An 18444-nucleotide genomic window follows, 5' to 3' on the forward strand; every position below is an offset into this window, starting at 1 on the left:
AGAATGACACAATGGACTTTAAGGACTTGAGGGGAAAGGTTGGAAAGGGGGTGAAGGATAAAATACTACAAATATGGTGCAGTGTATACTGCTTGGGTGATGGGTGCACCAAAATCTCAGAAATCACCACTAAAGAACTTATTCATGTAACCAACCACCACCTGCTCCCCAATAGCCTATGGAAATAAAAAAAATTTTTAAAAATTAATAAAAGATCATGAGTAAACCAGAAAAAAGAAATAGTGATATCTAAGGTATACACCTAAGTTTTAGAACAAAGAACAAATAGATGGCTAGAATTAGGATTAGATCTTATCATCATACTACTTGTGAAAAGGGTATGAGTAAAAATCAGTGTCTCACTATAAAATGTCAAGCCTTGTGAAGACTAAATTATAAGATTTATGGAACGCCATTTTCTGCAAATTTCCAAATACTGTTTGACTTCTACAGCAAACAAGAAACAAAGCAAATCTCTTAAATTACTGCCAAAATAACATAATAAGAATAAACAAGGAATAAAATGGATGACAGAAGAATCTCTGTCTTTCTCATGACCATAATTTATGGGTGGAGGAGGGCAAGTAGCTAAAAAGTGGGCCATGTACTAAAAAGCCTAGGTATATAAATAAAACAAGGAAAAGAAATTTTTCAGCTGGGGTCTCACCTGGATTGGTACATGTGTGACTCTAGTCTCACAAGCTCTGAGCCCATGCCAGGTTTGATACTGAACCATCAACATTACTAATATGGTTTCTCCTGAGTAGACCACCAAGAGAATTCACCCAATCTTTTGATTTCCCACATTTCTTCAGGCCTAGAGAACAGCTGGATGGGATTCCCACAAGCTTGAAAGGCACTTGGCTTTAGTTCTTCTAACAGGAACCTCCTGAGATTCCCCTTCTGACCATGTTATTCTGTCATTCAAAGTCTAACAATGATGAGTCCTATTAAAAGTTCAACTGCATTTCCAAAATAGCCTACATGAAATATTCTAGATACATTTATAATTAAATTTAAAATTTATGAGAATGACCAAAGACATCTTGAAATAGTTAATAGGACTTCTAATTTGGAAGGATTTGAGAGCTTATTCTCTGTCTCCTTTCCTCTTTCTCTCCTTTTTACTAAAATATAAATAAAAAGTTCTCCATTGTCACTTTGGAGAGCTCAAAAAGGAAAAAATGTTCATACCAAAGACAGAATTATTTCCACTCCCAGATAGGACACAAATGCCAAGGAATAGCTGTGATAGCACCATTCCACAGTATCTCCTGTGACACCAAACACTATAAATTTCAGAGCTAGCACTCTCCTAACATATGACCGGTTAAAAATTATAAAAACTTGATTTAGAAAGTCATGCCAATGTACTGCTAGAAGTCTAGAAAAACGTAGGCCCATGATAACAGGCAAAAGTGATCATCTAGTTTTCAGAAGCAGTAACCTTGACTACACAGTAAAAACTTTTTCTCCCATTGTGGGACTAACTCATTTTCAAATGCTAAATCCTTCTGACAATTGATAAAAGCAAGTTTATGTAAAAGCTGAGTAAACATTTCAGAAGGTGAAGAAGACAGAGGTTAAAATATTTCTTAGTTTCACACATGTAACTCAAATTAGAATTCTTAAATCAACATTACACACACATACACATTCAGACAGATAAATGCACCCATTAGATACACATTGTGACACCTCTTATATGTGATGGATTTTTTCCAGGTCACACAAATTTGTCAAATTTTTAAAAATATGATTAATAAGATATCCACATTCATTGGAAAGGAAGTACTGTATTAAACATAACTTAACCCTTATCTGAGGGGGTGAAGCATGATGATAACATAAAATATTATACTATATAGGAATGGGTGACATAACTTTAGAAAATGCCCAGGGACAAAGGCTGGAAGCATTCTCCTTGATAACCGGTAAGACAAGGAGGCCTACTCTCACCACTCCTATTCAACTTAATACTGGAAGTCCTAGCCAGAACAATCAAGCAAGAGAAAGAAAGAAAAGGCAACCAAATAGGGAAACAGAAGTCAAACTACCTCTCTTCGTAGACGACATGATTCTAGACCTGGAAAACCCCATATTCTCTGCCCAACAGCTCCCAGATCTGATAAACAACTTCAGCAAAGTTACAGGATACAAAAATCAATGCAAAAAATCAGTAGCATTTCTGTACACCACTAACATCCAAGCCAAGAGCCAAATCAAGAATACCATGGCCACAAAAACATAAAATATTTAGGAACACAGGTAACCAAGGACGTAAAAGACCTCTACATCAAGAATCACAAAACATGGCTGAAAAAAATCAGAGACTACACAAATGGAAATATATTCCATGCTCATGGATAGAAAGAATCAATATTGTCAAAATGGTCATACTGCCCAGAGCAATTTACAGATTCGATGCTCTTCCTATCAACCTACCAAAGCCATTTTTCACAGAACTAGAAAAAACTATACTGAAATTCATATGGAATCAAAAAACAGAGTCCAAAGAGCCAAAGCAATCCTAAGCAAAAAGAACAGAATCTATAAGGAACTTAAGTTTACAAGCAAAAAACAAACAACTCCAGTAAAAAAAATGGGCAAAGGACAAAAACAGATGCTTCTCAAAAGAAGACATGCACACAGTCACCAAGCATATGAAAAAAAGCTCAACATTACTAAACATCAGAGAAATGCAAATCAAAACCACAATGAGATATCATCTCACACCAGTCAGAACAGCTATTATTAAAAAGTCAAAAAATAACAGATGCTGGTGAGGTTGCAGAGACAAGGGAACACGTATACACTGTTGGAGGAAATGGAAATCAGTTCAGCCACTGTGGGAAGCAGTTTGGAGATTTCTCAAACAACTTAAAACAAAACTACCATCCAACCTAGCAATCCACTACTGGGTATATACCCAAAGGAAAATAAATCATTCTACCACAAAGACACACATGGCTGTACACACTGACACATGGCTGTACACACTGACTTATGCCTGTAATTACAACACTTTGGGAGGCTGAGGCAGGCAGATCACTTGAGCCCAGGAGTTCGAAAGCAGCCTGTCTGGGTAACATGGTAAAACCTCATCTTTACCTAAAAAAAAAAAAAAAAAAAAAAAAAAATTAGGTACCACATGCCTGTAGTCCCAGATACTTGGAAAGCTTAAATGGGAGAATCACTTGACCCCAGGAGGCAGGGGTTACAGTGAGCTGAGATCTTGCCACTGCACTGGGCAACAGAGTGAGACCCCATCTCAAAAAAAAAGAGACACATGGACTGGTATGTTTATCATAGCACTATTCACAATAGCAAACAGAAGGAGTCAACTTAGGTGCCCATCAATGGTGGCCTGGATAAAGAAAATGTGGTACATACACACCATGGAATACTGTGCAGCCATAGAAAAGAACAAAATTATGCACTTTGCAGCAACATGGAAGGAGCTGGAAGCCATTATCCCAAGCAAATTAACAAGAAACAGAAAACCAAATATCACATGTTCTCACTTATAAACAGGAGCTAAACACTGAGTACATGTGGACTCTGAGAAGGAAACAACAGGCCGGGCACAGTGGCTCACGGCTGTAATCCCAGCACTTTGGGAGGCCAAGGCGGGAGGATCACCTGAGGTCAGGAGTTCGAGACCAGCTTAGCCAACATGGTGAAATCCCACATCTATTGAAAATACAAAAACCAGCTGGGCATGATGATATGCGCTTGTAATCCCCGCTACTTGGGAGGCTGAGACAGGAGAATTGCTTATACCCCAGAGGCAGAAGTTGCAGTGAGCAAGATTACATCACTGTACTCCAGCCTGGGTGACAGAGCAAGACTCTGTCTTAAAAAAAATAAAAAATAAAAAATAAAAAAAGAAGGGAACAAAAACAGATTCTGGGACCTACTTTATGGTAGGAGGAGGGCAAGGATCAAAAAATTACCTATCAGGTACTTTGCTCATTACCTGGGTGACAAAATAATCTGTATACCAAACCCTCCACCACATGTAATCTACTCATGTAACAAACCTGCATATGTACCCTCTGAACCAAAAATAAAAGTTGGAAGAAAGAAACACAGGAAAATACCCGGACAGAATTCAGAAGACAGTAACCGGTTACCTTATGCAAAATTCCCAGCACACTCCTGGCCTACTGAGATGCTTAATAAATGCTGTTATAATCTGCAGTCTGATTAATGATTTATGGCAATCATTTAATTTTCAATTACAGGCATCACATCCCTGCGGTTGCCACATAAAAACCGATAGGGACAATAACAAGAGTATTGGGCAAGAAGGCAAAGAAGAGGGTGGATTTACTGTGTGGATGCTCAGAGGCAGAGAGACTGCAACAGATTTCTTGTTGCTTTGTTGCTACTGCAGATGAAACGAGACAACGGAAGTGACAGAAGTTTTATATGCTTAAGTTGTCAAATAAATTTATAATGTTGCTATAAAATTATAAGACACAGGGAAAGATTCCAAATGTATTGTACCTCTGGCTGATCCTCAATTTGGTAGAGAACCAGAATGCAACTGCCAGAAACCAAAACCTCTGTCCTACAACAGACCTCTAAAACATTCAAGGGTGGGGCAAAGCTATCATAAAAATCCTCTGACGTCTTACAAACAACCTATTTTTGACTTTCTTAAGCTCTTATCAAATTATTTCTAAATGAGTTGCACAGAATGCAAGAATTATCGCAGTTCAGAGCTGAGGGCCTTTCTGACATTACTGAGGTTGAATCCTAAGAATCTGGACTAGCTGGGTGTCTCTGCCTGAAGACACAACTACCCGGCAGGCGGGTGGAAAATTAGTAGGTGTCCTGTCTTCATTTAGGTCTCTCCACCCCAAATTCTATTTTTTATATATCACAATGCTAGTATTATATCCAGTCAGTACTCTATGGCATTTTAATTGTTAGTTTATTAATGGTAATAGTGCAGTAACAGGATTTATCTGCTATGTTTGGTTTATTATTCCTTTAATGTCTTAAAAACATAATTTATAGTTTACAAGAACTAACCAGAAATCTCATTTTCTTCCCAGGTTGCTTTAAACATATTTTGCGCAAGAGGAAGTTTTAAAGTATCAGAATGTCCATCTGATAGAAATGTAGAAAGATTGCCCAGAATTAACTGGAGTGAACAAACCACAGACTGTCTCTAAAAACATCCCATGAATAAAATTTGAAGGCTCAACAATCTAAAACTGCCTTAGGTCAACTTTAACTTTGACTTGTGAAATTTGTCATTTTTCATGCTTTTAGAAAAAGGTGAATACATAGAATTTATACATTTGGACCAGTTATAGCATTTTTTAAAAATAATGTTAAGTTTCTCCTACTCCTAAGAAGTACATCCACTTCTCTGGAATAATTCCAATATTCCGTTTAAATAGAACTTTTTTACAAAATTTCAAACTGTCTTTCCTTAATTACACAATAGACTTCTGTACTCAACTTCAGCTGTATCGTTTTCAAACAAAAAGTAAACCAGATGTTTGGTACTTACATGCAAAATTGAGCTCTCATTGTAAAACCAAATTAAATTTAAAATTAACTCTGGAATGAAGCTAAGCCCCATTGAAAACACAACCAAAAAGAAAACATGCAAACAAACAAACAAAAATACTCTATTGATTTTCTTTTGTGGCTTGTTAGTCTTGGTCATTTATCTATTTTCCTTTGCATCCAGGAAAACACAGACACCCTTCCCAAACTCCCATTATTTTATCAAAACTAGCAGATTTGGAATTTGTACATTTTTTAAGACTACTAAAATTTCATCATATCAATTAGTCAAAAAAATCAATTTTTAGCTGTTAGGTACCATATCAAATGCTTTTCATATATTGATTCTCTTGTCACTCACACAAAAAAAGGATTGTACTGTTAATATCATCGCCATACTATAAATAAGTTGAAGCAGAAAGAGTTTAAGTAATTCAGCAAGGTAGAGCTGAGATTCACATTTGGGCAGGCTGATTCCAAAGTCATGCTTTTTACCAAAAGGGTACCACGGATCCCAAATCATATAGTGATTTAAATCCCCTACTAGAAAATAAAGAAAAATCCTTCCATTTGCTGGTGGGTGAAGTCAAAGGACATCTTATTTGCTGATTAATTTTCAAATTTTAAATTTCACATATTATTAAGAGAATCCAGTAATATAATTATTATTGTCGTGGGACAATCTAACTAAAAAGTCTCTTTCTCCCTCTCCCCTACCCATCACAACACACACACACACACACACATACACATCAATGCTTCTTAAGATAACTGTTTTGATCAAGAGGCTCTTAAATGACAACCAAAGTTCTCTCTCATTTGACATCAAATGAAAGTGGACATGAGAATTAAAGGGAGAGAAAAGATGAGCAGTATTAGAAAAAAAATACCCAATGTTTATCCAAAAATGATGAGGTACTTATTTTGCCATATAAAATTTCAAACCCTAATCTCATCTAGAACATTTAGTTACTTTGGTAGAGCAATAACTAATGGAAGAAGACATACCTGAAGGCTAGGTCAATTAAGCTTTAAACTCCTACAGCTTCTCGTGTGCAAAAGGAGATGAGGTGGTTAGAACATTTGGCATCAAGGAAAATTAAAGCTTCTTCTGTTCAGTTTTTAAAATTCTCTAACGTATGAGCTAAATCTATTCATCTGGTCTAAAGACTTGACAATTCCTTAACAAACAGCAGCTTATCTGATTGTACGATAAAACTGCTGATGGCTGGATTACACAGGTGTTCTCTTTTACTACCCTGGCTATTTATATCAACCACTATTTATTTAAATCTTAAAGTGAAAGAAGAACACTTTTCTAGTAACACTGATCATTCATCATCCTGAAATGTATGTGTTGATTTTCCTTTCATTTACAGGACCACGTCAAGACTAACTTTTCCAACTTGGCACCAATAAGAAATATTTCTGTCTACAATACAGTTCATTGGTAGAACTTATTAAACTATACTTGATTCCCTTTTCATTTTCATGCTAAGTAATAGGGAGTATATAGAGAAGATTTATATTTGCATGGGATAATTGTAAAGATGTTACTACCATTTTATTCTCCAAAAAGAGAATAATAATAAATTTATAGTTCCCCGAAAGGAAATAAATTTTGTGTGCCCAGGCCATTCTGACACCAACAGGAGGAAAAAAAAATTAAAAATAATGACTACTTTAAAAAAAGCAACCATTTCCTTCCTTCTCTACTTTTAAATATGTAAAAGTAATGAAAAAAATAATTCATGATTCTAACTATGCCTCAACGCACCGCTGCTGATCAAGGTATGTGGAATTATATGTGGAGAAAATAAGGGTAAATCTACTTCAACTATATTCCCTGTTCCAATATCATTGTGTGGAACACAGAAAGAACTGGGTACGCTATTTTTTTCCTACAACCGTCAAAATCTCTGAACTCTTCTATTATGTGCTTCAATCACAGTGAGGAATGAGACCAGTCACTGAAGCAAAAGAACATTTCTATAAACTTCCACCTGAAGTTCAGAGAGAAGTCTGATTAGCTACTATCAGGCTGAAGATCAACCAGGGGAGATATACTGTTTTCTCAGATGTTGCTGCACAGTTTTAGAGACAGGGTCTCATTCTGACTCCTAGGCTTGGGGGGGGCAATACAGTAATCATAGCTCACTGCAGCTTCAAACATTCGGGCTCGAGCAGTCCTCCCACCTCAGTCTCACGAAGAGCCGGTACTATAGGCACACGCCACTGTGCACAGCTAATTTTTTTTAGAGATGGGGTCTTGCTATTGTCCAAGCTGCTTTCAAACTCCTGGCCTCAAGCGATCCTCCTGCCTGAGCCTCCCAAGTAGCTGGGATTATATGACATCAGCCACCATGCCTGGCGAGCATGATTGTATTTGGAACACTGTCTGCATAAAGATTTCTAAACACCAGAACAAGTCTAAGACAGGCTTTCCAGGTGTTCAAGAGGTTGGAACATTTGCCCATGTGATATAATCTATTAAAATGCAAATGCAAACAAGACATGAAAGGAAAATGTTTCCAGAACAGAGAACTTGTTTTTAATAAACTTCCTCTCAAAAATGTACTTGTTTTTTCCTCCCCTCCCTCCCCCTTCCCCACTGCCAGGGCCTCAAAATGTACTTTGAAGCTTGTCGAGGCTTTATTTGAGATATAAAAGAGCTTCTACTTAAATGAGGAAGAAATTTCTCAAACATTAATCCTGGTGACCAAGAATGAGAACACTCAGTGGATCATAGTTGAATTTCAGGATAACATTACTTACAGGGAAAACATCAGTACTTATGTTCTTTCTCCTATCAATACTTCTAAAAGCCCAAAGCATGTGCAGGTACTTGTAAAGGGCAGCATTGGAAGTCCCTCCCCTTTCTCCAACACACTTTCCTAAGCTGAGCTGTAGCACTTAAGAGTTTCCCAGTGGCTCAGAAAAGCATCTAGGCCCAGTCAAGAGTCTAGCTAGAAATTGTTTTGAGTCCACTTTAAGCTTAGAGATTATGATCTGAAATAAAGAATCATTTATTTTGTTTCCTGAACACCTCTGCTCCTCCCACTGGTATGATTTCATTTTGAACACAGTTAGTTTTGAAGTGCCAAAAGAACCGCTTTTGGAAATTTGATAAAATCAAGGCCAGTGAATTATGAAGAAGACATATCTGATGGAGCTAGCTCGTGTGTGTTGTGTGTATCTAGAAAAGTATCTAGACTTCCATTTGGCAGCTGCATTAATTTTAATATGCATCTTTTTGATATGAGATCATAGATTCTGACACAAGATGGTTTTTAGAAATAATCCATTGTTGGTCTAGTGTGGTGGCTCGCACCTGTCCCAGCACTTTGGGAGGGTATCGAACTTTTGAAGTTCAATACCAGTCTGGCCAACATGGTGAAACTCTGTCTCTACTAAAAATACAAAATTAGCCAAGTGTGGTGGCAGATGCCTGTAGTCCCAGCTACTCGGGAGGCTGAGGCAAGAGAATTGCTTGAGCCCAGAGGGCGGAGGTTGCAATGAGCTGAGATCACACCACTACACTCCAGACTAGGCAACAGACCAAGACTGTCTCAAGAAAAAAAAAAAGAAGAAGAAGAAGAAAGAGAGAAGAAGGAAGAAGGAAGGAGAAGAAGGAGAAGGAGAAGAAGAAGAAGGAGAAGAAATCATCATCATCATCATCCACTGTCTGCAACTATTTAAGTTTGCAAGTCCCTTGAAAACAGGTACTTTTGTTCCAATGTTTGGGACCACAGCTGACGATGAGTAGGAGACCAATAAATGCTTGATGAATGAAAAAGCCTCTTTTTACCTGGAACCCTGAGGCTAAGAGAAGTAAAGTGACCGACTTAGTTACCACAAACTATGATCCTAGCAGAATTGGGGCATCTCAACACCTCAACTCCCTGTGCAAGAACAGATTTTCAATGTCTACTGATGATTTTAAATGAATTAATTCCTCTCTTTACTTCTTAAGGGCATGTAGTTTATGAAACAAAACTATACAGTACCAGACATTTAACCCACAAAGTGTTAAAAGTCACCTTCAACACACAACTAAACCCCAAAGAAAGTTACTAGGTGTTTGACAGTTTCATTTCTTTGACTGGTAAACAACAGGAGAACTTGGTCTAGTTCCATGAATCACAGCTTCCAAAGAACCAATGTATGGTTTTTCTCTTCAGGCCATCACGTATCAGAAACAAAGTCCACCAAAGTAATCTATTACAAACTGTACTTTTGAAAAAGAAAATTGGAGGCAAGAGTTAAATTTAATGTAAGTACCAGCTGTAAGACAAAAAACATTCTAATTTTATTTCAACACTGTAAAGTCCCATTGTTCTTTATGGGTGTTGCTTAAAGAGATGCAAATGCACTCTTGGAACTATTTCTTGTTCTGTCCAGCCAACAAATATTTACTAATCAGATACAGTGTATCCAATCCTGGCTTCAGGGGATTTAGCAAGGAAACAACAGGTAAGCTCCAAGAAGACAAGGGGAAAACAAGGCTAACACAAGACAAGGGTGGTAAATACACAATTACCTAAATTAGAATGTAACTATCATTTTCATAAATACTATCAAAAAACTTGATAAAAGCAAAAAAGTTTTAAACTTTATGGGAAAGAAAATGTCACAACCTCAGTGTTGTAAATATTCTGATTTTTTTCCAGTGTCTTCATGGCAATATAAATAATCATGTTTATAATAAAGGGGGAAGGAATAAAATAATGGAATATGAAAACTCCAATTATAAGTGAAAATCAGTTCTCATATAAAACTCAAATTAAACTCCAGTTATAAATGGAAAACTCTCAAATTAAAACTCTAGCTATAAATGAAAACCAGAGTTCTCATATGAGAACTTCAAAGTCAAATCTTTGGGGGGAAGCAGTTGGCCTTACAGTAAAACATAACAGCGTTTCAAGCTAGCAAATCCCAACAACTTCCACTTAGTGTCCAAAAATTATGCTTTATATATATTAGGCTCTCAGTAATATACTTATCAATATTTATTCATGTTGAAATCGGCCACTGCAAGTGGCTAATGGAATATCATTAGGTTATTCCAGAAACAGTGTTCTATTTTCCCTTGAAATGGTTATACAACAGCTAAGAACTAAGTCACGAAGATACTTTGATTCTTTTCTGACAATAAGGTCACAGAGAGCTATAATGTTGATCTAACAGTGGGGGGACAGTTGTAAATGAAAACACTTGAATTACTACTATCAGTCACACATCCCATAGGCTAATGCCAAATTACTAAGCACACATTAACAGCAGATACTGGGATATGCTACAAAGCCCTGAGTTCCAAGTTAGCTGGTTCCAAGTTAGCTGAAGGTAAAGATAAAGACAACATATATCAAATCAGTTAATGGGGGACGTTAAAACCATAGCCATGGACATTAGACTGAAGTGGAGAACTTACATATATCGAGAGAGAGAGAGAGAGAGATACAGGCATATACAAATACATGCAGGTATCACATTATATACACTATAGGAAAACAATTTAACACAATTAAGTAAAATGTCATCTTATAATTTCCTGAAATATTACACGATTATCACTTTGAACAAAGCACATGCTTCCCTAATTTTTTATCTTTTTAACATTTTATTGGACAAACAGTGCTTTCTCTGTTACTAAGTTGTCAGTATTTCCATGTATGATTTATTATGGAGAAAAACCATGAATCAGAACATTCTGGTAGATTAAAAATTATGCCAAAATGGTGCAATATTTACCAGCTGTAGACAAGTACTACAGTAATCGCTTACATACAGATTACTGACAAAATAACAATAGCAATCAAATATATGTAACTATGTAACTATTTAAACTCCTAACAAAGGCTTTTATGATACTATTAGCAGTAAATGAGCAACTCCCATAAAATATGACTTCGTATCACCCCTGATAAGAGTTTAAATACATATAACCATTGTTATGTGAAAAAACATTATTTTTAATTTGTGACAACCCGACAGGATTTAATTACCACACCTACTTCAAACCCTTAGCTGTTTCATTCAAAGCTGAAAAAACAATATTTATGTGGCTATTGAGAATCATTATGATTGATGCAATCTTTTGTGTTATTCCCTTTATAGTCACTTGCATTTGTTATTATTAACAAGAAAAAATGAAAGGGGAAATGTGTGTTTTTGTTTTGCAACAAAGCTTTTCTGGTGATGACTAACTTCTTCCTTTGAACACAAAAAGCCTCTTAAACTAACTAATGTACATATAAATGTGTTCTTTACAATACGCATCAGGCAAGGGGGTGGGAGGCAAAGCCCGCAGGACTTAAGCCAGAATTAAAAGCAATACAGGCAAGATGAGTACATGAAAGCTGTCAGGATGGTTGTTATTCTCAATTTCTTACAGCTCATCTGCTCTCAAGGAAGAAAAATCATAGTTTCTTTTAACCATATCCACAACAGATCTCACTTGAAAGGAAAACATAGCGAGTGATTTGGCATCAATGGGCATATTACCAATTTTCCAGCATCACTACTGAATATTTATACTGGTGACGAATGATGACACTCAGGAAATATTTTAGCACGAAGCTTTGCCTTGTAAATTGTCTGAATGGTGCTGTGTCAAAACAACACCTACCATAAATCAGAGGTTTTAGGACCAGTATTTCTTGTTTAAACATGCTACCTGCTCAGCAGAATCACTTGTGTGAACAGGCATAGATTAATGTGTGCTGGGCAGAGCCATCTTACCCCCTAGCTTATAGAGCTATAATTTAACAGGCCTATTATTGTAGAGGTAATTTTGACAGGGCTGAAAAATTATACTTGTTAAAAATGCACATTTAGCACCAACTCCAGTGGTCATTTGAACTGAATAAACAGATAAATAGGTATGCCTACAATTATGTTTCTTCTCTATTGATGACTTTTTTTCTGGCAAGGAAGTGGGACATGGACATTAGATTTTATAGAGTATCACAAGACAGTCTTTCTGATCATATAAAAAGCTCATGATGGAGCTTGAACCCGTCTCAGTTCACTTTTCAGTTCTCCACAAATTATTTAGCAACTTGCAGTGGATTCAAGTCCCTTTCCAGGTTTCAGAAACAGAACAATAGTTCAAACCACTACCACCCTCCTCCCCTCAATCCCTGTAGGATGCACACCCTAACTTCCCATTCAGTCAAGCTGGGAATCTTTTTTTTTTTTTTTAAGACAGGTTGGAGTGCAGTGACGCAATCACAGCTCACTGCAGCCTTGACCTCCCAGACTCAAGTGATCCTCCTGACTCAGCCTCCCAAGCTGCTGGGACTACAAGCACGCATCACCACGCCTGGCTAAAAGCTGAGAATCTTAATCACTGGGGCAACCCTAGATTTTTGATTAGGGAACATAGGAGAATACACCTGTCTTAAAATCTAGTACTAGCATTCACATTCCATACCTCAGTGACCACAAGCAACTTCCACTGGATTAAAAAAAAGAAACATGGGAAGAAGTCAGTATGTTTCTTTTTTCTTTTTTCTAGTGTTTTCGCTCTCATTTACCTTCATCTATAAAGAAAAAAGAACGATATGAATCTGGTTTTTTTGCCACACTGTTGAAGGCATCAATGAACATAAATATACATACACACACATACTCCCCATGCACACACTGGAGATAAACCAGTTGTGTAAAACATGCTGGCTGTAACCCAATATTAACTTTATACTTCCCTGAGAGAGTAAACAAACACTTCTACTGACACCAGTTTTTGGGTTCTTAAAGCCAAATTAACAAATTGAAAGCAAGTAAACAAATATTTATCTGGCACCCATTAGAGTCACTGTACTTAGCTAAATGTTATGTCACCATAATTAGGCATGAGAAAACAGGACAACAAACCGCTCATCTTTTCTCCAAAACAAAGAGTGAAATTGTAGAGACCTCATAAGAATAAAATGTCTCCGCTAACTCTGTTGCCGTGGAAGAAAACTAAAGAAACTAACTGTGTAGCTATCTTTCTCTGCAAACTCATACTTACAAAGAAAACAGAAACATCATATGAGCAAATCATAATGTACGCTTCAGGAATTAAAATGCATCCAACCAGTCAAGATGTCAGCGTCTGCCTATTCCAGTTACTAGTCAAGAAGGTGTAATTAGGAAATCCAAAAAACCCTGTTTGAAATGCTAGGTATTCCAGGACAACATCAGAAAAATAACTTCCACAAAGACTTTCATGTTTCAAACATAATACACCACAAAATTACTTTTTAAATTTCATATTAACACATATCAAAATACAAAGACCCAAGCTATAAAAACAGAATTTCCAAGAAAGCTTTAAATTAAAAACCAGGTTTTGCAATGAGGTGCTCTTACATTGTATCACTGAAATACTGCAGATCATGCTGCCCTCTTGTGCTGGATATCAAAAGCAAAATTAATTCTGCGCATGCCAGGAAAACAGGATTTACATTTAAAATAAAAATCATCTCTTAATTTCTGAAGACTTGCTCTTGACCTAGGATTTGTGTTACCCATTTATTATGATTGGAACAGAACGGAAACAAGGCCAAGACACAAAAAAACTGACTAGGAAGAGGTAGATGCAGCGAACAGCACCAGAAAATATCTGTAAATGCCCTATTCAACTCAGGTCATAATCAAAATATGCAGGTGGTGTCTGGGGGCAGCTGAAAATGTGAGGCTTCTTAACAGACACATGCAATCCCATCACCAACATACATCAAAGGAGGAAAGAATAAAAACTAGCAATGGGTGAGAGAAGGATAAAAAGACGAGAAAGGAAAACTGGCTCTTGGCCAGGCGCGGTGGCTCACGCCTGTAATCTCAGCACTTTAGGAGGCCAAGATGGGTGGATCACCTGAGGTCAAGAGTTCGAGATCAGCTTGACCAACATGGTGAACCCCCATCTCTACTAAAAATACAAAAATTAGCCAGGTGTGATGGCGGACACTATAATCCCAGCTACTCGGGAGGCTGAGGCAGGAGAATCACTTGAACCTGGGAGCCGGAGGTTGCTGTGAGCTGAGATCACGCCACTGCACTCCAGCCTGGGCGACAGAGGGAGACTGGAGACTACCACACACACACTCACACACACACACACACACACACAAAAACAGTCACCATTCGTCCACTGGTGGTCACCCTGGATGAATGTGTGTCCATTCTTGCTGTGGGCCCAGCCCCCTCCCAACAGCAGACAGAGCACGGTTGCCCCTCAGACCCAGCTCCACATTGCTCGTCAGTACTTGGCTTCTTGGGAGAATTGCTATCTCAGTACCAGTAGGAGATAAAACCTGTCTCTACTAAAAATACAAAAAAAAAAAAAAAAATTAGCTGGATGTGGTGGCAAGACACCTGTAATATCAACTACTCAGGAGACAGACGCATGAGAATTGCTTGAACCCAAGAGGTGGACATTGCAGGGAGCCGAGATCATGCCACTGCACTCCAGACTGGGCAACAGAGCAGAAAGAAAGGAAGGAAGAGGTAGGAAGAAGAAGGAAGGAAGGAAGGAAGGAAGGAAGGAAGGAAGGAAGGAAGGAAGGAAGGAAGGAGGAGGGAGGGAGGGAGGGAGGGAGGGAGGGAGGGAGGGAGGGAAAGGAAAGAAAAGAAAGAAAAGAGAAAGAGAGAAAGAAAGAAAGAGAGAACTGGCTCTTGTCATTCTAAGGCAGCACACTGGTTTGGCTCACATTTTATCCTGCTAGCTTAAGATTGATCAGGTTAACGAAAGGCCAGTAGATAAAAAGGTATTGTGTTATATAAACAAAGACGAATTTCATGCAACCATAGGTGGGTTCGAAATGGAGAGGAACTTAATGTCTTGCATGTTGGAGAAGCATGGCCTTCTTAGAAACTTCAGGCTGGGCGCGGTGGCTCACGCCTGTAATCCCAGCACTTTGGGAGGCCGAGGCGGGCAGATCACGAGGTCAGGAGATCGAGACCATCCTGGCCAACACGGTGAAACCCGTCTCTACTAAAAAAATACAAAAAATTAGCCAGGCGTGATGGCGGGTGCCTGTAGTCCCAGCTACTCTGGAGGCTGAGGCAGGAGAATGGCGTGAACCCCGGAGGCAGAGCTTGCAGTGAGCCGAGATTGCGCCATTGCACTCCAGCCTGGGCGACAGAGCGAGACTCTGTCTCAAAAAAAAAAAAAAAAGAAAAGAAAAAGAAAGAAACAGAAACTTCACTACCGAGAAGTAACACAAACCTTCCAGGTTTACCTTCCTCTTCTCCCTAAATCCAAATAAGTGAACTTGGGACCACAGTGGGGCAGTCAGGGGGACCCTTCCAGAAGGTCTGATTCTCTGAATCACCAGCAAGGGTCGCCCATTCATTAACCACACAGATGAGGATCTGGGCAGAAGCACGATGAGGGGGACGGCACACTGGGGTGGGAGTGGCCATAAAATAATGGAGAAAACATTTCTATGCTGCAGATCAGAGTCACTGAGAATATTCCAGCACAAGGGCTGGAGATGGGGATATGAGGGACGTCTAGCCAGACCCCCAGTGTGAGTCACCTGGTGTTTCTGTGCCAGTCGCCATCCCAAGGTGAGCTTACTGGAAACCACATGCCAACAGAGGCCCTCCCCATTTCCTAAGTTTTCTAAAATCTTGGAGAATATCAAGATGCTGAGCTCATAGGAAACTCCCCCAGGGCTCTTCTAAGAGCTTGCTTTTAATAACTAAGTATTCAGACATGCTTCCCAGTCTTTCTACTCAACTCAAAGAACACGCTGCAATTTAGGGGGCACAACATCATGCCAGATACTTATACACATTTAACATGTATATTTAAGAGTACTGAAAAATCGAGCATGCCTGCCTCACTATCCTAGAGGGGAATGTTTATTTATATTATAAAGCCGGCTGGGTCCAGTGGCTCATGCCTGTAATCCCAGCACTTGGAGACTGAGACAGGAAGATCCCTTAAGCACAGGAGTTCGAGACCAGCCCAGGCAACATAGTGAGAGCCCATCTCTTCAAAATAGAATAAAATAAATTTAAAAAATTAGCTGGGCATGGTGGCACAGGCCTGTGGTCCCAACTACTTGGGAGGCTGAGGCTGGAGGATCGCTTGAGCCCAGGAGGTCAAGACCACAGTGAGCTGTGATCACACCACTGCACTCCAGTCTAGTCAACAGAATGAGATCTTATCTCTAAATAAATTATATATATATATACATATATATATATATAAAACCATTGAAGTGCATACAATCAGTAATGTGAATTCTGAGGCATAATTCGCAGATTTTGTGTATCCTTCACCATTGTAAAAAGTGCAAAAATTTTATCTAAATGAAAATTTTAATTCTACCATTAAAAAACTTTTAATTTTTAAATTTTTTCAACATCTACCACTAAAAAAAGTAAATAATTCATGACCTCTAAACATTTTGGACAAAGTAGGCCTCTCTTTGGGGTACTTATTTGGGCTTCTATTTTGTTGAAGGAATAAAGTCATGCTAATAGATATAGGAGGAGGAAGCAAGATAAACACTCAGGTGCTGCTGTAAGATTAGGGACCTCCAAGATTTAGACTGGGTCCCAAATCCCTGAATAATAAATAAATCAGCATGAGGAGAAGCCCACAGGTCTCGAACATGGAGAGGCTGGTTAATGGTAGTCATGAGCATTCCGAGGCCTGTGATAACAGAAATGCAGTCCCACTTAATGCTCCAAACGTTATGACTGTAGTTTCAAATTAACTGGCAAAGTGGCACGACGTTACAGCTGTAATAGCGCAGAGGTCCTCCAATGCCTTTCTAATAACAGCTGAAATCAGACCGATATTTGTGTGGTCTCTGCAGTTTACAAATCCTTGCACACTGCACAGTGCTTGGACTGAAAAGTATTTGTTAAATAAATCTCCACAAGATGCTTTCCAGAACAGTCTTCTTTAATCTTCACAAAAATCATGTAAAACAGAGAGGGTAGGAGTAATTGCCATCCCACAGTGAAGGTGATTCAGTTCATAGATACACGGCTTCATTGTCACTAACATTCGTTAGGCACTGACCATGTTGCTACACCCAGTTTCATGTACTAGGAATGTATTAACATGCTTAATTCTCATAAGATTTCAATTTGGTGGGTATGAATAGTATCCCTATTTTACAGATAAGAAAACTGTGACACAGAAAAATTAAGTAACTAGGACATGAATATGAATGTAACTATAATCAGCTATAACAATTAGTAACCAGCACCAGGACTGAACCCAGGCAGTTAGCTTGAGTCCACACTTTGATCTACAGCATCTGCTTGGAGACTTGCCTGTGTAATAGCACCGATGTGCTCTGGCCTTGGTCAAAAAGCTAGTCAACGGCCAGGCCAAAGCTATGCCTGTGTTCTCTCCAGGCCACCTCCCTGCTTCTATGAGGGCAGTTATCATTTGCACAATGTCACTCAGGCCTCCCCACAAGTCCACTCAACTAAGCAGGGTGGGGACTTACAGGCACAACTAACTCTCCCTAGGAACCCAGGTCAGGAAGGCTAGCCTCAGAAGCAGGACAGGTAAGAAGCCCATAGTGCAGAGGCATCAACCACTTGGAAACTACTGGGTATACTTGGGTGTACCTAGGAAACAAGCTACTGAAGATCTACATGGCAGGCTCAACAAAGTCTCTATTATAGAACCAAAAGTCTACTTTAAAACCACAGAGTTAGAAACTGTTCTTGAAACAGAGTTTACATTTTACCAATCTTGGCTTTTAATTAACCACGTATTGCCTTTCAGAGAAACCTCACAGTCAGGGTATGTACAAAAACCCTGTGTTTCCAGAAATGAACGGGTTTCCCAATGAAAGAAAGAAATACACAGCCTGTCTCACGTCAGAGCATTCCTGATTACAAAGATCCCTCCGAAAAATGGCATAACCTAACACTATGTAAACACAGCCA

At 38.6% G+C, this 18444-nt stretch overlaps 1 protein-coding gene across 3 annotated transcripts in view; it reads right to left on the reverse strand.

The window, feature by feature from the left end:
- Positions 1-18444, reverse strand: part of ABCC4 (ATP binding cassette subfamily C member 4) — a 319962-nt gene that overhangs the window by 157738 nt on the left and 143780 nt on the right. The gene's annotated exons all lie outside the window — the stretch shown is intronic.

This window comes from Nomascus leucogenys, chromosome 5 (genome assembly GCF_006542625.1).
Source record: "Nomascus leucogenys isolate Asia chromosome 5, Asia_NLE_v1, whole genome shotgun sequence".
NCBI classification, from domain to species: Eukaryota; Metazoa; Chordata; class Mammalia; order Primates; family Hylobatidae; genus Nomascus; species Nomascus leucogenys.